The 26,153-nt window shown below is 39.0% G+C and overlaps 1 protein-coding gene across 1 annotated transcript in view; it reads right to left on the reverse strand.

Moving 5' to 3' along the window:
- The window catches only part of LOC133535206 (caM kinase-like vesicle-associated protein), a 67,249-nt gene extending 41,296 nt beyond the window's left edge, over positions 1-25,953 (reverse strand). Inside the window, exon 1 of the mRNA XM_061874805.1 lies at positions 25,769-25,953. The gene's annotated coding sequence lies outside the window, so the exon portion shown is untranslated. The remainder of the gene's footprint in view (positions 1-25,768) is intronic.
- Positions 25,954-26,153: the final 200 nt, after the last annotated feature.

Genomic DNA, 26,153 nt, shown 5'->3' on the forward strand with positions numbered 1-26,153 from the left:
TGTATATGTGTATTTGTATTCATAACAGGGGCTGTCTAATGTTTACAATATTTAGTCACGACTAATAGCACTTTGTTCATAGTTAACTCAATATTAATTGGGATTAATCACAGATATAATTATTCATCAATAAAGTGTACCTCAAACAAACATATAGTAAAATGTTTTTAAATCATTATGCTTTTTTAAACTTCTCAATAAAAAAAATGCAAGGCAGGACCCGGATGAAGAGCCATCGAGGAAGGAAGTGTTTGTAAACATTGCAGTGAAAGTAAATGTAATGATGAAGTCAAAATCCGGGATAAGTCCGTGTCAAAAGATGCTTAAACGCCACAAACACTTGCACAAATGCAAAAGATCAACTTTACCCGCTAAAGGACTGTTTTTTTTTGGAGTATAGAAGCGCCAATTGTCAAAGGAGATCAAAATGACATTATTAATAGTGAAATCATACAATCACATACAGTACCTTGAATTGATTAACCTGGACCCCGACTTAAACAAGTTGAAAAACTTATCCGGATGTTACCATTTGTGGTCAATTGTACGGAATATGTACTGTACTGTGCAATCTACTAATAAAAGTTTTAATCAATCAAAAAGTAAGCACACACTAATTTATCTGTGGTAGTAGTGTATTTACAGCAGTTAAACTATAAACACATCATTCTTGTATATTATTTCTATTATTTATTCCAATAAATATTCCAATAAAATTTCCAATATTTGTTCAGCTCCTCATGCCTAATCTTTTCTCCAAGATTGTACAGCAACTGACATTAAACACTTTTAAGGTTTTCTGTTTATTGTTTATAGTTGGTGAGCAAAACAAGGAATATTTTCCATGTTTATTAGCCAGATGTTTTCAAAAACAGTGTATATATATATACAGTATATATTTATACCAGATACAAAATGACCTGAGCAAATTTAAACTGTTATCCACATTATTCAAATCCAAATTCTGTTTGAGGCTTGCAAGCCATAATCGCCTTCTTTCTTTTTAGATAATCACTGTCTGCACTCTGTTTTTCACAACATTGTGCAGATACAGTAGTAATACTGTAGATGTTTTATTGTCTGTTTGACAGCCGCTACAGCACTGAAAAAGTTAACCATTTAACTTTAGCAGAGTTGTTAACAGTCCCTTTCACAGACGATATATCATTTTGCTTTCCTTTTTTTTACATTGCTGACATTCTGGTTGTTAAATGAAAACACTTGATATTAAAAACACTTCACTTTTTCAAGAAATCAGTTCTATGGTGGCAAATCTGAAACAAATGGCCGTTGTGATATTTTCTATTTTTTTCCAATTAGTTCACAACCGAGAAGCTTTTGGTGTATTTTAGTTGGTTTAACCATTTTTATTTATTTATTAATTTCTTTTGCATTTGTACCTTTTCGTAAATATATGGAAACACTGTCTTAAATTATATTCATTATGGTCCTAAAAAGTCTTAAATTTGACTTGTTGAAACCTGCAGATACCGTGATTTAGGTAACATCGGTCAAAGCATGATCGTAAAGCAAGACATTTTTTCATTTTGTTATGTAGTTAGACCGGATGTTGTGCTTAGTGCTATTATTGTGAAGCCAGAAGTGTATGATTGGTTTGAGAAGGTGTCTTGACAGCATGAAAGTCTCCAATAGAAAAGTGACTCTCAACTTCCTGCCGATTGTCTTTTTTTGCTTTTGAGCTTTTATTTCATCTTAGTAAAACAATTACAGTTACAATTTACATTTTATGTTATTAATGCATAAAACTTATCTAAACTTGGAAGTGAAGTTCGACCAATCTCTGTGAATGCAAGCTTATGTTTCAAATTGTTTACTCACAGCGATTGTGGATTAAAAACAAATGTTTTTGTGAGAACAACTTGTCATGGTTTAGGATCTCGTGTTTTACATAATTCAACCTTTTCTTTGTCCATTTCTGATCGCTATTTTCCTATTTGTGGCTCATCTGTAAATAGTGAAAGCACCATCGCTACGGAATGGTCAAAAAGAAGTCAGGACACATGCGCTTTAAATGGGTGTTTAAAAAAAAGTTTTGCGTTTTTATCGTGTTAACTTTAACAGCCCAAATGTATCCATATTATATTTTTTTCCGGATGTAAAACTATAATTCTTTATGAAAGAAAAACATTTTTGTTAATATTTTTTCGTATCTTGAATGGATTAATTGGATTTACACAATTTCTTCAGTTTTCATACGATCCTGTTTTTTTTTTAAAAAACAAATTACACATACCAAGGGACCAGTGTACTATTTCACAACTTATCCTTCCTATGTGCACAAAATAATTGTGCCGTGTGACCGAGCATTTGACTCTGTATGATAGTCTCTTTTAATATAGTCACAGCCAGGAGGAGGCTGTTCAATGCACAAGCGTCCACTTTTACTTGACTGATATACCCTAAAGCACAAGAGATTACATATCCAGCATGTTACATCCACCTTTGACTCTCCCTGATCTGAAGTTCTTTTTACAACCGTATTAATTCAGACGTAAAACAACTGAACTTATACTCATTTATGTATTGTGTTAAATTGTTGCTTGGACGATACATAATCCTCACATCATAAGCTTTCACGCTAGGGTTCCTGACAGCACAGCCCGAAGGTAGCACAGTCATAGTTATTCCACATTTGCTTGCTCGTGATTATCAAGTGCATTGCCAAGGTCCACAATTAGCATAGCAATTGTCACTTAAAATTAAGTGCAATTCGGTTATGGCTGTAATATTGCGAAACTGTGTAGTGTGGAGGTAAGGGTATTTACACAGGTATCACTGCACTGGGCATGCATGACAATGCATAACTATTGCACCACAGCACATGATTTACATACTACATGCATAATGTTTGCTTAGATTAGGATCATGAATTAATCATAGATGTTTTACATAGTGTCACTAACAACCTCATCTTCATTGTGATGAGGAATTTTTAAAGTGCTGGCAAGGTATTGTATGATTGACATGAGGACACCCAGAAACTATAAGCAAAAAAACTAAAAAACGTTCCTAAATTCGAAAGCCATTTGTGATTACCTTACTTTGCAAAATTTAAATGCATAACAAGTTATTCCTACTATATCCGCATAGCTCTTCTTCTTTTTTAACTACACTCTACTTTTACCAAGCACAAAGAACTTAACTGCACATAAAAGCCCTTGGAGTTTAATGTACCCATCTGCAGTACACATCTGCTTGGGATTGTCTGGCGTCTAGTACAGTTCTTTAATTGATGCATTTCATTTTTTGGACTAAAAACTAAAATTTTTGGGGCAGCCAAGAGTACACATGCGAGGATAAATTAGATGCTTAAAACAAAAGCAACCAAAGTTCAATGTCAAAAACCAAAACTTGGCAGGGCCAGAGAAGAGAATAACCTATTTAAAAGTAACGAAAATAACATATCTCTCTTCAAATATTGCAGCTTTCTATATATTTATGTCTTATATGTGTTACAGTGCATTACTTGGCTCATTTTGTATTATGTTGTGACAACTGGTAAAGATATTCACCTAGCAAGATGTCCGTTTCCGGGTTAAGTTGTGAACACTGCTAACAACAACAAGCTTTGCACAATCTTCACAGTGACAATCAAGTTAACAAACTTTTGGCAGCTCGACCTTTTGATGCACTTCATCTTCAACTCCTGCCTCATCAATAACAGATCACTACTTTAGGAGTTAGCATTGTCAAAAGACGGGTAGTGAGATACTGTGACTCGATGGGACTCGTTAATGCTAAGCAGAGTTGAACCCTGTTGATGCACTTCAGTTTCGACATCATCAGCTCCACCTGACATTGGTGAGGCTTTGGTGCGAAATATGTCGAATGACAATGTGGGATACGCAATGCTAACAACACGGCAGATTGCCATGGCTCTGACTGTCGAGTTGACCAACTTTTGGCAGAACTTGTTCAAGTGGTAACTTGTAACTTGGAGTAATTACCCAGGATGTGACAAAGTATTCCCACTATGTGCCCGGGCAGCCGCCATAGTAATAATGCTTGCTGGATCCTCTAGGCCATTGGTCCCCAACCACTGGCTCGATTGGTACAGGGCCGCAGAAGAATTTTTCTTTTTTTTTTTGTTTTTTTTTTAATTAAAACAACATAAAAAACACAAGATACACTTACAATTAGTGCACCAACACAAAAAAAAACTCCCTTTTTCGTGACAAAAACCTTCCTTTTTCATAACAAAGGAAAAAAAAAAAATAATAATCCCCCCCCCCCCCGCCGGGCCGCGGGACAAATTATCAAGCGCTGACCGGTCCGCAGCTACAAAAAGGTTGGGGATCACTGCTCTAGGCTACCGGTGAGTACTTTAATCTACAGTAGAAAACAGTCAAGGCTACTTACTATATTGGATTAATATTATTGAAATGAGTGTAAAAGTGACTTTATGGGTGTTACATTTTGTTTAAATGGCTCTAATTATGTATAAACATTTTTTTAGAACACTCAATGTCAATCGATCACAATTTACTTATATGGCCCTTAATCACAGATGTCCCAAAGGGCTAACATAGTCAAGAGTTTCTTTAGACTCTTTAAAATATTTAATTTATTGCTAATAATCCTACTTTTCAGAAATGTGTTTACTACTGTCAGACCGGGAATCAATTAGCCGTCATAATCAAAGTACAACATTATCACAAGAAATGCGGAATCAGTAAGATATAGTATTCTTCAGTTTACAGTTCAGTTGCACAACTGGTTGGACAAATCCCTCAGCTGTCATCCTTGGAACGGACCACCTCCTCATACAACCTGTTTCTCCAGGTGTTCTTTCTGATTCATCTCCACAGACATTCAAAACCAACACCTCTGCTGTGATGTCTTTTGATTCAGTTAACATTATCCAAAACCAGTGGTGTGACCAATGACACAAAATGTGATAGAAACGCTTTGGCAAGTTTCCCTACATTGCTGAAACGTGTGCTTTAACAACACCACTGCCTCATATAACAATAAATCAGACTTTAATCTTACCCAACAAATGCAATAACCGAAGCCTAGATCCTGTTAACAAAAAAATCACTTTTATGTCCCCCTATTCGGAAAAAAATTGGTGTTCTTTGTTGGATACTGTGTGTTGTTGCAAAGTAGTGACCACCCCACTAAGCAGTGAGATAATTAAATTATGCATTAAGGCTCACACAATCAAAAGCTAATAAGTGTGGAATTTGGCACATCCCCCCTCCAAGTCGTATTCTAAAACTTTATGCATGTTCATTTAAATTCCCTTTTGTTCTGAGGGAGCAAATAAAAATGAACAGCAGGGGGGAGGATTCATGGCCAAGGCATGTTAGCGTACTGCTGAGTCGTCATTGTCCATGTGAGATCCAAGGAACCTCTAGAAAATGTAACTGATCAATACATCAAGAAATATCCATTGATGGCCATTAGGAGGAGATCATCACATAGCTTATGGTGAGTAGGGCTGTAACGATGTATCGATTAAATCAATTTGAAAAACTATTTGATTTATATTATGTTGCTTTTAATAAGCATTTGGTGTAGCTATTAAAAACGGACAGCTGCTGCCTTATTGGGGAATACATTTATAAAGATAAAACTATTTAATATTACATTTCCAGATGTGTTTTAATACACAAATATACAGAGTAACTTAAGTGTTTTAGTTTTGGTTTTATTTTCCCTTCATGCCTCATCTTTGTTTAATCATGAAAATGCAGTATTATAGTACATGGATGTATAAGCTTAATACCTTATAGCAGAATGTATAAACATTTGTGCTTGGTAAGTACAAAAACAAGTTATGGTATATACATGTATACCAATATATATATAGTGGTTTCAGAAAGTACTCAGACCCCTTAAATTCTTCACATCCATTGTGCAGCAGCCTTAACATAAAAACAAGGGAACTGAATTCTGATTTAGGATGAGAGATAATGTACTTTGGAGATTACATTAGATGTCAAGGGTGTGTCATTTTCTACCGCTTGCCCCAGCCGTGGCCAAAGTGAGACCCACGGATAAATTTTGGCCCGTCAAGTCGTTTTATTTGGCCCATGAAAGGGTGGCTTCTCGAATGTCTGCAAGGCTAAGTAGTTTCCATCTGTCGAACGTAGAGCTGGGCGATATAGACCAAAACGGTTATTCCGGTATTGTTAGTCCTAATGTCAATATGCAGTATATACCGGTATCTTAAACAAAACAAAGGTTCGCCAGCACTTTACTTGAAGTTGACTGGCTTTTATTACTCTCACAAAGACATGTATGCGCCTGTCCCGAAGGAAATGTATTCATGAACAGAATTATTTTTGAAATGGGTGATATTTTCGCATTCTCAGAACACCACTAATTGTTCCGTTGAGAACGACAATGGCGCTACAAACTGAAAGTAATAACGTTTCGCTTCAGTCAATAAAAAAAAATGGTTTACTTGCAAGCAGTTTGTAGTTTTTATGTTTCTTTTTTTTAATACTCAAACCTCAAAGTGTGTATTTTATTTGCCGGATATATTGAAAACCAATCACAGTTACCTTAAAAAATTGTTGTTATTATGGTGTACTGTCACCCCAATGTACAACGCATTTCTTCTTTTGTCAGAAGAAATATTACAAGTTTATAGTCAACAATTCTTAGCCTCACTGTGGGGAAAATATCCAGCAAAATGAAACATAATCTTTCTTGACCGAATGTTCATGAAAATTAGGATGGATTCTTCATGAGTGGCCAGCTTGTATTGAATTCATGGCTGTTTTACAAATTGCAGCAGTGTGGAACAGCTGTGTTTGTCTGTTTGTGCGCGGGTCAACAGATGTCGCTGACCTGGCTAATGGATTTTTAACCATTCAAGTCACAAAACACCAGATGAACTTAAAAGCTTGAGTGTAAAATTGATGGCAGATAACAGCCTTGTCACCATGGTAGCACCAGTATATTCCTCAATGATAAAGAACTTGGCCTGCCGCAGTCTTCCTCTCCTCAGCGCATGGGCCTTGCCCTATTGTGAGAACTGACTCGATAAGGGGTGGGAAGCGGTCCTGCATATGTTCCCGATAGTCCATGGGGAATCACAAAACTGACTGACTAACCATGCTGGCCACATTTCTTGTTATACACACAAACACAAAAATGAATTTGGGATAGGCTCCATCACCTGTCCCGACCCTAAACAGGAGAAGCGGTATAGAAAATGTATGGATGAATTTCCTCAGGACGGAACCTTTTCCGCACGAGGTACAAACGTTTGTTTCTCACTCCCAATGATACCGTAATCTGTGTTATTTCCTGCCAAACAATTAGGGCGCACTTACACGAAACCAATCGTACCTTGCCTTGGTCCACTTAACACCAAAGGCGTGGTACGTTTGACTAGTGTGAGCGCACTAAATCGAATTAAGCCTCCCTTTTTTGGCCGTGAGTGGAAAACGTACGCCAGGACGCGGCACAATTCCATGCACATCAGTGGCAGCTGCTTGTATTTTAAGTCGAAGCAGCTCATTCTCAGCTACTTTTTAAACACAGTGACAGTTTCCAATAACCGATAAAGATATAAAGATGCTCGATTTTACAAAGAAAACATCACTTCGAGCAGACCCGGGCAAATTAAGGCCCGAGCCCGTGAAGCGTTCCAATCTGCCCCATCGGACAATCACGGATATTTTTTTTTCGATATTTAAAATGGAAACAGTAGCTGCCATTATGATGTGTGGTGATGTTTTCAAATTACCGTAAGTCTTGAACTATATACAAAGTATTTTAATGGTTGGAATCCGCGCTTTTGCATGATATACTAGTTACTATGGTAATCTACATCACAGCAACTCAGATGAGGCACCAAGCAGTGTGGGTGGGATGCGTTTCCACAGAGTTTTTCCAGAGCGGCCTGCCTGAAATGCGGTTGTCAGGGACAGACGCAGGAAGTGATTTTTACAACAAAGTTCTAAAGCTTAGTGATATGTCAGATTGTAGGTGGTTTTTTGTTGTTGTTTTTTTTTTTTTTTTTACCATATTTCGCTGTTTGTTGCATTTTGCTTGATCGTAAAATATGTTTATTCAAAAGGAGGTGTTGTCAATATTCAGTGTTTTATCTTTCATAGTTAATATTGTAAGCCCCATATTCATTAATTTATTTTCATGTACATTCTGGGTGTCTCATTCAGTAAAAAAATAATGTTTTTTAAGGCGGTATTTCATAACGGTTTTAGCTTTTAATCATACATTATTGTGAAGTTTTGTAGTAGTGTTCCAAAAAATAGGACACAAGTACACATACTGTACAACAGATAGATAGATAGGTAGATAGATAGATGGATAGATGGATATACCAGGCCCCAGACACATTTTTCTCTAAATTTGGCCTCCCGAGTCAAAATAATTGCCCAGGCCTGATATAGAGGATTGTAAAACTCTCCATATCAACTCTGAACCTTGGAGGAATGCAAAATGCAGGGTTACAATTCTACTGAATTTGCATTAAATCAGGTTGTTTTAGCTAATAATCTTGCTGCAAGATCTAGCATGTTGCTTTCAATGTTTATTCCCATTAATTGGTAATTAATTCTCGTTGATTCCCATATATTCCCGTTAATTCCCATGGAACATTTCCAACTTTGAATATTCCCGGAATTTTGCAACCCTACTTCCTTGTGGTCTACATAACATGTAATGATGGTTCTTTGGTCAAAATGCTGCATAGAGGATGTTTTACAGATCATCTTCAAGCCGCTTTCTGACAGTCGCTTCAGGATGCGCCATTTTGTGAGTGGTCTTATTTACGTGGCTCACCTTTGGTAGTGAAGTGAAGTGAATTATATTTATATAGCGCTTTTCTCTAGTGACTCAAAGCGCTTTACATAGTGAAACCCAATATCTAAGTTACATTTAAACCAGTGTGGGTGGCACTGGGAGCAGGTGGGTAAAGTGTCTTGCCCAAGGACACAACGGCAGTGACTAGGATGGCGGAAGTGGGAATCGAACCTGCAACCCTCAAGTTGCTGGCACGGCCACTCTACCAACCGAGCTATACCGCGTCTTCTTCCTGTCATCTTTCTTGTAGCGGTCTAGCGTGCAAGGATGGGAGTGATAGAAGTGTCAAAAGATGGAGCTAAATGTTTTATTGACATTCACTCTTTACTCAAATCAATAACAGAGCAGCATCCCCTCATCCGGAAACAACACCGGTAATGTGAAAAAACGTCCGACGCAACTCTAATAACTAAAGCTCCTTGGGTGAATAATGTTAACTCACTACGCAGGTATGTTTTAGCGCTTTCATGGCGGGTTTAAGGAAAGAAAAAAGTAAGAACTTTACACTACTTTTTATTAGAAATGGCAATAGCGTTGGATGAATGTCCCATAACAAGAAGATAAGATAATTATCAATTACGGCAATGGCGCAGACGAGCGTAATTTTTCAGGATTTACGCAGATCTCAAATACAGATCAGCAGGTACCAGAAGGTAAGAAAAGTTGCTTTTGCATATTATTGCGAAACAAAACGCCAGATAATCTGTCTTACCTTATAAACACACCATATGTTGAAGCACAGTACAATCCATCAAGCGGTGCAGCTTCATATCTCACCAAAGTCGAATTAAAACATTTTGGTAGATTTTGAGTTGCCGTGTGTAATGTTCTATATTTTCAAAGGAACATTTACAATGTTGGTGTTGTTTACTTGAGACCCATCATAGTGCAGCCTACACGTGTCGCTTATGTTTGACTGCCATCTACTGGTCACACTTATTTCACCATGTACCAAATAAAATAGCTTCGAGGGAGATATGCTCAACCAAAATGATTCCTTACATTAGGCGCACCGGGTTATAAGGCGCACTGTCGGGTTTTGAGGGGAGGAAAAAAAAGATTTTAATTGCGCCTTACAGTCTGGAAAAAACTGCCACTAAGTCTTTCTGCTTCAACAATGCACGCTGAGTCCACTTGGCCTAAAGAATTCCTTCGCATCCAATCACTGTGTCTGCGGTATCGTGTAAAAGATAACATTAGATGACGGAATAGTTTGTCACGCACAATATTTGGCCGTACGATACTCTGTTCCAAAAAAAGTCAATTACAGGAAATTGTATTATTGTTTTGTACATATTTTTGGCAGCACATTAACATGCTGTTCACTCCCGCTGTGTATGCAACGTGTTGTGTTCTAATTACATCCGTGTGACAGCATTGGCCCAAGTTAAATGCAATTGTTCAGGCACAATGGAGCCAACTTTAACTGACTGACTCATCGAAGGCAAACAAGTGGCTACGGCACAATGTGTGCTGGGAAAATTGGTGCCGTAACACTAAAAGCCCATGGGGTTGGTTCTCTGATGCGTGCTTGGCCTCTGTCATATAAGCTAATGGGGCTAGAAGAGCAGACTCTGCACACTACAAAAAAAAAAAAATCTTCTATCCATCCCAAAGCTGGACTCCAGCTTCTTTTTCCTCCCACGCGAATGAAGAAATGTAATCTCAGAGGCCTTTCTCCAGTCAGTAGTAGCAGTCTGCAGCTAAATATACGTTTCTTGGGTCGCTGGTGGAGGCAGTGATACAGTTAATCTGTTTTTGTTGTAATCCGCTGCGTGGTGGCGCTTCAGCGAGGAGAGCACATAACACGCCGAGCGAACAAGCGGGGAGGAATGGCGTCAAGCCAGCTACACGGGAACATGTGACAGGAGGTCAGCATGGTGGGAGGTGATGAGATGAATGACTGTGGTGTGAATTATTGTCGCTAATGGAGCATCCACCTCCACCATCTTTCCTTTGCTCATCTTACATCCTTGTCTACTGTCAAAGTACTGTACCTTCGCGCTTCTGGACTAAAACCTTCCCTTTTATGCTCGCTTGCCCAAATCTGGTGGAATACTTAGCATCAGTATTTATTTTCATCGTATTTATGCTAAACATATTGGCTATTTAGCTTTGTGTAAAATCAGAATCGCTTTTTCTTCACACTTGACTACTTAATCGGACCATTCTATGCGCCTGTTGTTGGTTGCCTTGGTTACAAAGTCCTTTAGTCTGGCATAGCAGTACTGTACTGTTCCTGCTCAATGCAGAGAAATGCAGAAGGAGGGTAAAATGTTATATGCTGCATGAATGTAGGGCACATATTTTCTCCCTCATGTCTCATGTTTGTTTTTATCATTTTTCCTCTCATAATGTGTAATCCTTCTTCATCCTTTATTTACTGACCAATAAAATAATTAAATGCCATACTTAATCTAAGCTGATACTTACATACAGCCTTTAATTAAACTACATAATATAAGACCCGCTTATTTTCATTTTGAAAGCAAAAACATGGAAGTAAATAGGGACTCTAGAATTACAAATGGCAGCCAAGTGCTAAAGTGACAGTAAGGTTAATTTCAAATAAGTTATTACCACTCAATGTTTTATGACATTTCATAATGCTAACTTTTAATCATTAATCACAATTACACACACTTTATATGTTTAGTTTTTTCTTGCTATTGATGTTTTTTACATTAAAAATACAATTAAATATGAATGACTTGGCAGTAATGTAGAACTTGAATCATATTTATTCATAAAAAAACTGATGTTTTTACATTCCTTAATTTTTTTAATCAACTCACCTACTGTGATTGTTTCATAAAGAAATAAACATGCAAAATAGTGGCCTTCTAACAGTGGGTCATCTATTTTAGTTATTTAATAACATCTAAAGATTTCAGTGTGTTTATGGTACTTTTTGAGCATATTCAACAATAAAGCAACAACGATAACCGTAATGATTTTGGTCGCAATAACCCTGATATGAAATGATCATACCCTGACATCCCTCGTAGCAACTCAAACATCTTCATAGCTACAGGTGGGAATCTTTGGGTACTTCACGATTCGACTACGATTCAGGGGCTTTGATTTGATTATAAATCAATTATTTATCTTTAATTATTATATTTTATTTTTATGATGTTGTATTATTGTTTAATATTACAAATGTATCACATTTAATAATTAATATTATGTCTACATGGCTTTTCCTTTGGCTACTAACGTATGGAGTGTTGCATACTTTTTTGGATTTAGTGTGCACAGAGCTATTTTATTTAGTATATGGTGTAATGATAAGTGTGGCCAGTAGATGGCAGTCACACATCAAGTATGTGTGGACTGCAATATGACTCAAGTAAACCACACCAAAATTGTATATGTTCCATTGAAAATATAGAACATTACTCACGGTGCTCAAAAATCTATCAAAATGTTTTAGTACGACTTTGCTAAGCTATGAACCAGCACCGCTTGATGGATTGTACTGTGCTTCAACATACAAGTATTATTGTGGTGTGTGTGTGTGTGTATAAAGTGAGACATATTATCTGGTGTTTTGTTTTGCAATATTATGCAAAAGTAACTTTTCTTCCTTGTGGTACCTGCTGATCTGAATTTAAGATCTGCATAAATCCTGAAAAATTGTGCTCGTCCGCCTTTGTAGTTTATGCCGACCACGTTGTCGATAATCTTCTTTTTCTCTCTCTTCTTGTTATGGGACATTCACCCTCCGCTTTTGCCATTACTAGTTAAAGTCGTGTAAAGTTCTAACATATATGGTATCTGTCAGTAAACTCGCCATGAAAGTGCTAAAAAATACAGGTGTAGTGAGTTTACATTATTCACCCAAGGAACTTTATTATTAGAGCGTTATTGCACCAGTGAGCCACAGATGAGGAGATGCTGCTCTGTTATTGATTGAAGTAAAGTCTGAATGTCGTTAAAACAGTTAGCTTCATCTTTTGACACTTCTTCCACTCCCGTCCTTGCACACTACACCGCTACAACAAAGATGATAAAGAAAAAACGCTATTGGTGAGCCACGTAAATAAGACCACCAACAAAACAGCGCATCCTGAAGCGACTCTCAGAAAGCAGCATGTATATGATCTGTAAAACCTAATCCATGCAACATTTTGACCAAATAACCACCATTACATGTTATGTAGACCACAATTAGGTGTTTTCAATGTAGAAAAAAAATATATACAGTATATGTAAAGGGATTATACTTGTATAGCGCTTTTCTACCTTCAAGATACTCAAAGCACTTTGACACTATTTCCACATTCACCCATTCACACACACATTCACACACTGATGGCAGGAGCTGCCATGCACGGCCTTAACCACGACCCATCCGGAGCAAGGGTGAAGTGTCTTGCTCATGGACACAACGGACGTGAAGAGGTTGGTAGCAGGTGGGGATCGAACCAAGAATCCTCAGGTTGCTGGCACGGCCACTCTCCCAACTGCTCCACGCCGTCCCCCATATGACCCCTTTAATGCACCCTAGGAGCGCCTTTTGTATGTAAATAGACCTGACTAGACCCGCTCATCAGCAGTGCGCCTTATAATCCGGTGCTCCCTATGGTCCGGAAAATACGGTACACAGCATAAACGCTTAACAGCTCCAATCTGCTTCCACATACGGTGTCATCACACAGTTTCAAGTCCATATATCAGAGATGACACCGGTGATTCATTATGTTCTGATCCACTGGCCAAACTCGGGCACACTGGAGCATGATAAACTTTCATCGATTGTCGTCATACAACAGTACTTGTCATGCAACTTTAATGAAAATAGATTTCCCCTGCCCTTCAACTGGAGAACATGCAGTGTCGGTACCGTTATGACATGTAGTGGAGCAAAGACTACCAGCAATATTAAATCCATAATCCATAAAGAAATCATATTACATTATGTATTTATACTTCACATAACTACAGTATCTCCATATATTTTTTTGCTGATACAGACATAGTTGTTACAGACAATGCAATCTAATGCCATATGATTCCTCAAAGGATATAGATTAAGATTCACTTCATCCATCCATTAATTTTCTACCGCTTATTCCCTTTGGGATCGCGGGGGGCGCTGGTGCCTATCTCAGCTACAATCGGGCGGAAGGCAGGGTACACCCTGGACAAGTCGCCACCTCATCGCAGGGCCAACACAAGATTCACTTCAAAACCTATTATTATTATCACTTTTCAGATTGAAGAATGCTCAGAGGTGGCAGTCGGGGTCATGCTGGTAATGACAGCAATGATCAAGCTAACATACCCATCACCTCTACTGCACAATGGGAGAAGATCAGGACCATTGTAGCCCTCGCATGCATTTGCATAGGCAGTGCGCTCGCAGATGAACATGCCGACAAGTCTCCGCATGAATCAATGTCGAGGTGAAATATTAATCCATTCCATTTAGGATTCTACTTCAAACATTCTATTTGTGGATGATAGGCAGGATGGCTCTTTGAAGCTTCATGATGCTGTGAATAACCCTTCCACTATAGATGAGACTTGAGGGCAAACAAGATCCCCTCTATTGGATTGTTGGACATTTACAATGAATGATGCTTCAGCCCAATGAGTTCTACTTCCTCAATCAGCCTCACTGTCTTAAGTGATTAGCAGCATTTACCTGTGATAACTTGGCAATGCATGTGGCATGAAAGCAAATGACTATGGTCTATTCTTCAATCTTAGTGGTGTAGCACTGAAGGTGTACGTTTGTGTACTAGTGGGTCATTAGAGTTCCAAAGTTGTATAAATCCGAATTTTCCGTACTTCTCGGGCTATAAAGCAGACTGGTATTTAAGTCACACACACCAAATTATAGAATAATAAACTGCGGCGTGACTGCCAGCTAATCAATGCTAACATGCTACGCTAATCGACACTAACATGCTATTTACTGGCGGTGCTAAAGCAGACATGGCACAGAGATGTATGGATAACCTGCAGATGCATTTGCAACTATATTACGTTTCCTTCCACCCACATTTAATGCGAAAAAACACTTACCAATCGAAGGATTTAAGTTGCTCCAGTGTCACGAGATGCGAAAGTCCTGATCGTTTGGTCCGCACATTTTTTTGGCGATGCTAACGCAGCTATTCGGCCATGCTATGGCTATGAATAGCGTCAATAGCTATTTGCTCAATAGCTTCAGTTTCTTCTTTAAAACTTACATACTCCAACCATCCGTTTCAATACATGCGTAATCTGTTGAATCGCTTAAGCCGCTGATATCCGAGTCTGAATCCGAGCTAATGTCGCTATATCTTGCTGTGGTATCTGCCATTTTTTGTTTACATTGGCGGCACTGTGTGACGTCACAGGGAAATGGATAGTCGCATCGCAAATAGCGAAAATCAAGCACTTTAAAGCTTTTTTTAGGGATATTCGGGGACCGGTAAAATTTTGAAAAAAAATACAACAAGCCACGGGGAACTGATTTTTATTGTTTTTAACCCTTTTGAAATTGTGATAATGTTACCCTTTAACATATAATAGCTGCACCAGACAATAAGCCGCAGATATATACCAATACGAAAGATTTTTTAAGTGTTTATTTACATACCTTAATTGTTTCCAAACTCTGCCTGTTACATGGCAGTAAATTGACTGATCAAACAAAACAGTCACTGTGGAAGCTAGCTTTCCAATCAGGTAAACCAACTTAATAACTCCACAGTGACGTTTTAGTGAATTTACGAAACAATACAAAAACAAAATGCCATTGCCAGTTAATATTTCTATCACAGACACTCATAAACATGTTAGCATATTCGCTAATGGAAACGACGCTAGCTTGATTACATTACGATAGCACGGACACCTATGCATAAAAACATTCCTACAGACATCAATCAATATAGGAGCCGCAGGGTTCTAAGCATGGGAAAAAAGTAGCAGCTGATAGTCCGGGAAATACGGTATTCATTCACTATTATTCCCTTATCTTTTGGAATCATTGTCTGTCATTTAGAGCAGTGGTCCCCAAATTTTTGAGCTAACGGACCTCTCTTCAATCATCGTCGTTCACGCAAACGGTGAAGGAAGCTAACAGGCTGAACGCATAAAAGCACAATCCAAGTTTAAACCGTCGCACACTTTAAATAGACTCCCTTTTTAGAACAGTTGATCTGCCGTTTCTTTTCTTTTTCTTCTATGTCCCACTCTCCCTTGTGGAGGGGGTCCGGTCCGATCCGGTGGCCATGTACTGCTTGCCTGTGTATCGGCTGGGGACATCTCTGCGATGCTGATCCGCCTCCGCTTGGGATGGTTTCCTGCTGGCTCCGCTGTGAACGGGACTCTCGCTGCTGTGTTGGATCCGCTTTGGACTGGACTCTCGCGACTGTGTTGGATCCATTGTGGATTGAACTTTCACAGTATCATGTTAGACCCGCTCGACATCCATTGCTTTCCTCCTCTCCAAGGTTCTCATAGTCATCATTGTCACCGACGTCCCACTGGGTCATTATTGTCACCGATGTCCCACTGGGTGTGAGTTTTCCTTGCCCTTATGTGGGCCTACCGAGGATGTCATGGTGGTTTGTGCAGCCCTTTGAGACACTAGTGATTTAGGGCTATATAAGTAAACACTGATTGATTGATTGATTGATTATTAAACACATTTTAAATTGCAAAATGTTTAGGTACTCACCATTAATGACCAGTATTGAAAGATGATAGATACAATAAATGGAATCTGATTCACAGTCCAGTATTTAGCTTATTCATCATGCTGGCGTTACAACAGCACTGTTGTGTGGGCGCTTTTTTGAAGCAATTAACGTCGGTACACTTTTCTCCAAGACACGCCTGCACAGTCTATACCGCTTATCTGCAGGAATTCCGATAATTACTTCAAAACCAAAACAATGTACTGTAGTACTTCAACTTACAAACTTAACGTGTCCTGTTGACGGAGCTCTTAAATCAAAACACTTGTTGGTTGGTTGGTGTCATACATCACATATTTCCAGTTGTTTCATTACAGCAGTGTTTTTCAACTTTATTTTGAGCCAAGGCACATTTTTTGCGTTGAAAAAAATCCAGAGGCACACCACCAGCAGAAATCATTAAAAATCAAATCTCAGTTGACAGTAAAACGTCGTTGTCGCAATTGTTGGATACGACTTTAAACCATAACCAAGCAATATAGGTCTTGTCTCAAAGTAGGTGTACTGTCACCACCTGTCACATCACGCCCTGACTTATTTTGAGTTTTCCTGTGTGTAGTGTTTTAGCTATTGTCTTGGCTCCTATTTTGCTGGCTTTTTCTAATTTGTTGGTATTTTCCTGGAGCACTTTCATGTCTTCCTTTTGAGTGATATTTCCCGCATCTAATTAGTTTTAGCAATCAAGAATATTTCAGTCGTATTCATCCTTCTTTGTGGGGACATTGTCGATTGTCATGTCATGTTCGGATGTACATTGACGCCGCCTTTGCTCCACAGTAAGTCTTTGCTGTCGTCCAGCATTCAATTTTTGTTTACTTCGTAGCTAGTTCAGTTTTAGTTTCGTTCTGCAAAGCCTTCCCTTAAGCTTCAATGCCTTTTCTTAAGGGGCACTCATATTTTGTTTATTTTTGGTTTAAGCATTAAACACCTTTTTACCTGCACGCTGCTTCCCGCTGTTCCTGACATCTACAAAGCAATTAGCTACCGGCTGCCACCTACTGATATGGATGAGAATTACACGGTCACTGCCGAGCTCTAGACAGCATGACACTCAACAACAACACATCATTTGCAGACTATAATTACTGGTTTGCAAAAAATATTTTTAACCCAAATAGGTGAAATTACATAATCTCCCACGGCACACCAGACTGTATCTCACGGCACACTAGTGTGCTGCGGCACAGTGGTTGAAAAACACTGCATTACAGCATGCCGAACAGGGGTAGGAAGAAGCAGAGCTTATTGTAACCCATTTGTTTGTTCTCTATTTGTCACACAACAGTGAACAAATAATGAATAAACACTGAGTAAGTAAATTATTATTAAACACAAATGAACAATAATTTAGTTCCCATTAATAAATAGTTAAGTAATTTATGATTCACCTATGAGATGAATTGGACAATCTATATATATATTTTTAATATAGTTCAAGATGCTTATCAAGATTCTTCTTCATTGTACTTAGTGAACACTGTGTTTGAACAGGTTTTGTTTAAACCGAATCATGTTAGTTCATTGTTTGACTTCCTTGCTTAATCCATTCCATAATTTAATTGCATATACTGATATTTTAAATGTTTTATGTGTTGTATGTGCATACAGATATTTTAAGTTACATTTTCCCTTAGGTTGTGTTTTCCTCTTTTGTTGAGAAGAATTGTTTTTACGTTCTTGGGTAGCAGGTTATAGTCAGTGCACTCTAAGAGTGTCTGCCCGGAGATCGGTAGGTTGTGAGTTCAAACCCCGGCCGAGTCATACCAAAGACTATAAAAATGGAACCCGTTACCTCCCTGCTTGGCACTTAGCATCAAGGGTTGGAATTGGGGGTTAAATCACCAAAAATGATTCCCGGGCGCGGCCACCGCTGCTGTCCACTGCTCCCCTCACCTTCCAGGGTGTGGACACATTTCACCACACCTAGTGTGTGTGTGGTGCCATCCAACTTTAAGTTTGGATGCAACATGGAGTTGTTCAGAACGAAATGTGGCTGTAAGTTTACTGTTGGCCTTGGCTTACCATCAAATTAAACCTTTGCGATATATAATATATTGTATATTATTATATATAATTATTTCGATGGTATTTGCTTGTCAACTAGATATTTTAGCAGGGTAATGCCAACAATATGTCCCGACTCCCGACAAAAATATTGCTGCGTAATTTTACAAATACATTTCATCAGTAAAATGTGTCATAATTACTTGGTAAACCATCTTGCAAGAAGCATAAACAAGATAAAACTACGTTGTAGGACTCGTCGATTGCCATTTGAAGTTCCTTGGAATAGGATTCGGATTCGACTGAGTATCTGGCAACCTCAGTCATGGAGAGTGGGAGGGGACTATAGAATTTTGACCGTGATTGCAGTACCATTTCTGGCCACATTACTACATTTGGCACCTTTAAGAAAAGTTTGGTTTGCATAATAGGGCCTCATTTAAGTTGAGCTACCACTTTGTGTGTGTGTGTGTGTGTGTGTGTGTGTGTGCGTGTGCGTGTGCGTGTGCGTGTGCGTGTGCGTGTGTCAATATTAGGGGTGTGGTAAAAAAATCTATTCAAATACGAATCGCGATTCTCATGTTGTGCGATTCAGAATCGATTCTCTTTTTTTTTTTTTTTTAATCGATTTTATTTATTTATTTTTTTTCAATCAATCCAACAAACCACTACACAGCAATACCATAAAAATGCAATCCAATTCCAAAACCAAACCTGACCCAGCAACCTTCAGAACTGCAATAAACAGAGCAATTGAAAGAAGACACAAACACGACACAGAACAAACCAAAAGTAGTGAAACAAAAATTAATATGATCAACAACAGTATCAATATTAGTTATAATTTCAACATAGCAATGATTAAAAATCCGTCATCGACATTATCATTGGACATTTATAAAAAAAAAAAATAATAAAGAATAGTGTCATAGTGACTTACACTTGCATCGCATCTCATAAGCTTGACAACACACTGTGTTCAATGTTTTCACAAAGATAAAATAAGTCATATTTTTGGTTCGTTTAATAGTAAAACAAATTTACATTTTTGCAATCAGTTGATAAAACATTGTCCTTTACAATTATAAAAGCTTTTCATAAAAAAAAATCTACTACTCTGCTAGCATGTCAGCAGACTGGGGTAGATCCTGCTAAAATCCTATGTATTGAATGAATACAAAATCGTTTTGAATGGGAAAAATATCGTTTTTAATCGCGTTGAATCGAAAAAATCAATATATAACAGTATCGCGACCCCAAGAATCGATATTGAATCGAATTGTGGGACACCCAAAGATTCGCAGCCCTAATATATATATATATATATATATATTTTTTTTTTTTTTCAATCCATCCACCCATTTCTACCGCTTGTCCCTTTTTCGGGGTCGTGGGGGTTGTTTGAGCCTATCTTAGCTACAATCGGGCGGAAGGCGGGGTACACCCTGGACAAGTCGCCATCTCATCACAGGGCCAACACAGATAGGCAGACAACATTCACATTCACATTCACACACTAGGGCCAATTTAGTGTTGCCAATCAACCTATCCCCAGGTGCATGTCTTTGGAAGTGGGAGGAAGCCGGAGTGCCCGGAGGGAACCCACGCATTCACGGGGAGAACATGCAAACTCCACACAGAAATTTTCCCATAACATTACAGCTGTATCATGTTTTAATTTTTATGGTATGTTTTTGTTGTTGTTTGTTTAGAATGTGTTAAAAAGTAGGCTCACGGGCTGCATTTTGTACACTCCTGAGGTAAAGTGTATGTTTTATTATCACACATTCAAGTATTACCGACTCAAAGTGAATGAAATGTGTTTTTCTTATTTTTTTAAATAAAATATTTTATTAATTTGTGAACTAAAAAACAGCATTGCAACAATATCATGAATTGTCACACATGCAAGGAACAGCAGCTGTGCTTTCTCCCCTGCACTGGTGACAAACTGTGTGCGCCTTATTCTATTCAGAATGTTCGATGGTCTCGGCAGAGTTAATACATAAGAATAGGTCAAGCAATAGAATTTCTCCGTCCACAACCAGTATTTGAAAGGCAAGAACACATTTTGAATTAAAACATACGTGTGGTTCAAATCACCTCTCTGGGCCTCCACACGGCATCTTTGCTGCAGCGCTAACTTACCGCAGTGTGTTTAGATATAAGCATTAAGCACTGTACTCGCGGGGTGACAGTAATTATGCAGCATGCGTCTTGCTCAGGACTCTTCGGTCTCATTGTAATTTTAATCAGTACATAAACAAATCACACTCAGCATGGAGAGTAAACCACTTTAACATCTTTGAGACTGGGGTGAGAGGACAAGGACCACCTGTGAAGGCCAATACATGCACACTGTGAGGAACGGAGGAGTGTTTGATTCAGAAAGTCATATAAACGAAGCGGATGGTTCTACTTTCACTGAAGCATCATTTTTCCACATGACTCTACCACAGCACACAGAATCAAGAGCACTTGCAGCATCCCTCCCCTGGGGATCCAATTCTGCACAAATTGCGAGAGGATTTGGCAATCTGCTCTTTCCATCAGCAGCTGCTACTGTCATGACCCACCCTGGGTGTAGTGCAAGCATCGAGCTCTTGTAAAAGTGAACAAATCATTACATGTGGTGGCACAGTGCGCATCACTCATCTTTACCATCCTAATGACATGAGATGAATGACCTAAACAAAATGCCACTTGAGTACCGTATTTTCCGGACTGTAAGGCGCACTTAAAATCAGTGCGCCTTATAACCCGCTGCGTCCAATGTACCGCCCTCAAAGCGGTTTTATTTGGTACATGGTGAAATGACCAGTCAAACAAAAGAGATACGTATGGACTGCAATAGGATGGCAGTCACACACAAGAGATACGTGTCAACTGCAATATGACTCAAGTAAATAACACCAACATCTTATATGTTCCATTGAAAATATAGAACATTACGCACGGCGCTCCAAAATCTATCAAAATGTTTTAGTAAGACTTTGGTAAGCTATGAAGCCGCACCCCTTGATGGATTGTACTGTGCTTCAACATACGAGTATTATTATAGTGTGTGTAAAAGGGAAGACAGATTATCTGGCGTTTTATATCGCAATATTATGTAAAAACTATTTTTCTTACCATCTGTATTTAGGTTCTGCATATGTCCTGAAAATTTGCGCGCTTCCCCCTTTGTAGTCCATGCCGACACTGTAGTCGATAAGCTTCTTCTTTATCTCTATCTTCTTGTTATGAGACATTCATCTTCCGCCGTTGCCATTTCTAATATAAAGTAGTGTAAAGTTATTTCTAATATCCGTCAATAAACTCGCCATGAATGCGCTAAAACATACCGGTGTAGTGAGTTTACATTATTCCCCCATGGTACTTTGGTTATTAGACAGTTCAGGTCGGACGGTTTTTACACAAGTTGTTGTTATTGCACAAGTGAGCCACGGGTGAGGAGATGCTGCTCCGTTATTGAGTGAAGTAAAGTCTGAATGTCATTAAAACAGTTAGCTTCATCTTTTGACACTTCTTCTACTCCCGTCCTTGCACGCTACACCGTTACAACAAAGATGACGGGGAGAAGACGCTGTCGAAGGTGAGCCACGTAAATAAGACCGCCCACAAAATGGCGCATCCTGAAGCGACAGTCAGAGAGCGGCTTAAATATGATCTGTATAAAACATAATCTATGCAACATTTTGACCAAATAAGCACCATTACATGTTATGTAGAACACAAAGAAGTGTTTTACATTCAGAAAAAAGTAATATTATGACTCCTTTAATGTGCACTTACACATGAAAAAAAAACAATCATTGGCAGTGGCAGTGTGCCTCATAATCCGGTGCGCCCTATGGTCCGGAAAATACGGTGATCACCTGGTCGAAAGTGTTGGTACCCATTCGCCAAACAAAGGGGGCTTTAAAGTAATGCAGGCGGTGGGCATAACAGTAAGCAGAACTGACTTTTAGAATTTGCAACGGCCCCAAGCTAATATTCCTCTGTGGCAGGGAACATGAACGAGTTCAGACGGATTAGTGTCAGTGTGGCACAGGCAGCCAGAGTAAAAAGTGTAATCTAGCGCACCGTCACAGGAGCACGTCGTAATCTTCATGAACCCACTTGTATTCAGAACACAAAGCACAGTTTTTTTAAACTGTGCTCCTGATGCTTGCTTGTTTTTTTTTTATCCTGGCTTCCTCCCACATTCCCACATCCCCAAAGCACTGATGTTAGTTTCATTACAGAATCTTAAATCTGCATCAGTGTGAATGATTTTTTTTTTTTTTCCAAAATCAGATGAGTTAGGTTAATAATGACGGTATGGACGGCAAATTAATGAATGAAATAAATAAAACCGTATCAATAGTCCTAAACAAGTAATATGAACATCTAATACAGTGTTTTTCAACCTTTTTTGAGCCAAGGCACATTTTTTGCGTGGGAAAAATCCAGAGGCACACCACCAGCAGAAATCATTAAAACACGAAACTCGGTTGATAGAAATAAGTTGTCGCAATTGTTGGATATGACTTTAAACCATAAGCAAGCATGCATCAGTACAGCTCTTGTCTCAAAGTAGGTGTACTGTCACCTCCTGTCACTTCACGCCGGGACTTATTGAGTTTTTTTCTGTTTTCCTGTGTGGAGTGTTTTAGTTTTTGTCTTGCGCTCCTATTTTGGTGGCTTTTTTTTCTTTTTTCTGTACTTTCCTGGAGCAGTTTCATGTCTTTGAGCGATATTTCCCGCATCTACTTTGTTTTTAGCAATCAAGAATAGTTCAGTTGTTCTTATCCTTCTTTGTGGGGACATTGATTGTTATGTCATGTTTGGAAGTACATTGTGGATGCCGTCTTTGCTCCACAGCAAGTCTTTGCTGTCGTCCAGCATTCTGTTTTTCTTTACTTTGTAGCCAGTTCAGTGTTAGTTTCGTTCTGCATAGCCTTCCCTAAGCTTCAATGCCTTTTCTTAGGGGCACTCACATTTTGTTTATTTTTGGTTTAAGCATTAGATACCTTTTTACCTGCACACTGCCACCCGCTGTTTCTGACATCTACATAGGAATTATCTACCTGCTGCCACCTACTGATATGGAAGAATATTACATGGTTACTCTGCCGTGCTCTATACCACACCATCACTCAACAACAACAACTCCATAATTACTGGTTTGCAAAAAATATTTTTAACCCAAATAGGTGAAATTGGGGCTTCACGGTGGAAGAGGGGTTAGTGCGTCTGCCTCACAATACAAAGGTCCTGAGTAGTCAGGGTTCAATCCCGGGCTTGGGATATTTCTGTGAATGCGTGGGTTCCCCCCGGGTACTCCGGCTTCCTCCCACTTCCAAAGACATGCACCTGGGGATAGGTTGATTGGCAACACTAAATTGGCCCTAGTGTGTGAATGTTGTCTGTCTATCTGTGTTGGCCCTGCGATGTGGTGGCGACTTGTCCAGGGTGTACCCCGCCTTCCGCCCGATTGTAGCTGAGATAGGCACCAGCACCCCCCCGCGACTCCAAAGGGAATAGGCGGTAAAACAATGGATGGCTGGATGGAGGTGAAATTAGATAATCTTCCACGGCACACCAGCCTGTATCTAACGCTGCGTCACAGTGGTTGAAAAACACTGATACAATAGATATTGCATGAAGATTCTTCTTACAGACTCCACAGTTGACTCACGTAGCAAGTCTATAAAGCATATTAATTATATAAATATTGCTTCTTAAAAGATGTACTATAAGACACAACAATGAACACTAGTGGTAGGTGGAATGCGGAGCAATCTAAATTGATAGTATCGATAGCAATGGTAGTATCGCTGTGTGCCCCAAACTATTAGAGATTGTATTTTTTGATTGGTATCAATGTTTTCTGTTAGTTGTTAAATTTGTGTCAGTTAGTCAATTTTGTTACATTGCTTACTCAGTCAAGAAACAATAAGAAATAATAATTTGAATGTCAGCCAATAGTATTTTTTTCTTTTGTTTACTTCCGTCCATCCATCCATTTTCTACCACTTATTCCCTTAATTGGGTTGGCGGGGGGCGCTGGTGCCTATTTCAGCTACAATTGGGCGGAAGGCTGCGTACACCCTGGACAAGTCGCCACCTCACCGCCTATTGTTGGACTTATTTTGCAATATTCAATAAGGGAATAATTTGGGTGATATTGTGACATTTTGGCGACTTGTCCAGGGTGTACACCGCCTTCGCCATATCGTAGCTGAGATAGGCACCAGTGACCCCAAAGGGGAATAAGCAGTAGAAAATGGATGGATGTGACACTTTATTTGATTTGGTTGATAATATACTTTTTTATGTTTACACTTGAGGTATCTGTCCTGTCAGTTATCCTGATTAAAATCAAGATCTACGGAAAAAAATCACCAATTTATTCAGCCGCCTTGGGGGAAAAAAAAAACATACCATATTTCCTTGAATTGCCGCAGGACATATAGTATGCGCCTGCCTTGAATTACTGCCGGTCAAACTCGCTTCGCAAAATAGTTAGCGCATGCTTAGTATTACCGCCTGGTCAAACTCGTGACGTCACGAGTGACATTTCCCTTGTCATTATTTTCAAAATGGAGGAAGCTGATTTCAATACCGGTAATTTGAAATTGCTTAAAGGGAAGAAGATTAAGAAGTATTCAGTAGGATTTAAGGTCCAAGCTTACATCACACTCATTTTTTTTACTGCATGCCTTTGGTAAGTGCGGAGTGAGAAGAGGTTTTAAAATAATTAGGGCATGCTTACTTTTACCGCATGCCTTTGGTAAGCGTAGGAGTGACTAGAGGTTTTAAATTAATTAGCGCCCGGCCGGCAATTCAAGGAAATACGGTATTTTAAAAGTGTATGCATTAATATTTAATATTGGCAGTATCGAATGGATGCTAAAATGTACAGTATCACTCGCCCACTCTCCGTGACAAGTGTGTTTTTGTGTGTGATGGTTAAGTTACGAGACCCCACTTAATGACACAGCTCTTAGCAAATATAAACATACATACTAGTATATGTTTATATGTATATATATATGTATAAATAGACATACAATCGAGTAATATTTATAGACAAAAGACGACCACTTTGATCCAAACGCGTCGTTCTGTCCATTCATAATTCAAAAACATCGATGTTGCTTGACAAACTTCAAAAAAGATGAGAAAAATCACATTAAAAGTCACTTTGACTGGTATAATTAGCTACACACGATAGACATAAATTGACACACACACACACAAAAAAAACTCACCTGTACACCAAATTCCGTCTTCGAACGATTCCGACTTCGGCTCAGTTGTCGTCCTCGGACTACACTTTGGTCGATTTGCGGTATCGGTAAAGTTGGTGGCGATGAAAGTTGCGGTAGAGCGAATTGTTGCGGCGTGGAGTAAGTGGCGTGTGTGCACCTTCTGCTGTGACTGTGAGCGTGGAGCTCCGTGGAGGAGAGGAGGCGGGGGTGCGTCTTTAGCGCGCATACTCAGTGTACTTTCACTTCATACACGATTACAGTACATGTCTCACTCGTCTGTGTGTTACAAGACAGTGTTTTTTCAACCATTGTGCCGCGGCACACTAGCGCACTGTTTTCAACCTTTTTTTGAGCCAAGCCACATTTTTTTCATTGAAAAAATCGC

Source organism: Nerophis ophidion, linkage group LG16 (genome assembly GCF_033978795.1).
Source record: "Nerophis ophidion isolate RoL-2023_Sa linkage group LG16, RoL_Noph_v1.0, whole genome shotgun sequence".
NCBI classification, from domain to species: Eukaryota; Metazoa; Chordata; class Actinopteri; order Syngnathiformes; family Syngnathidae; genus Nerophis; species Nerophis ophidion.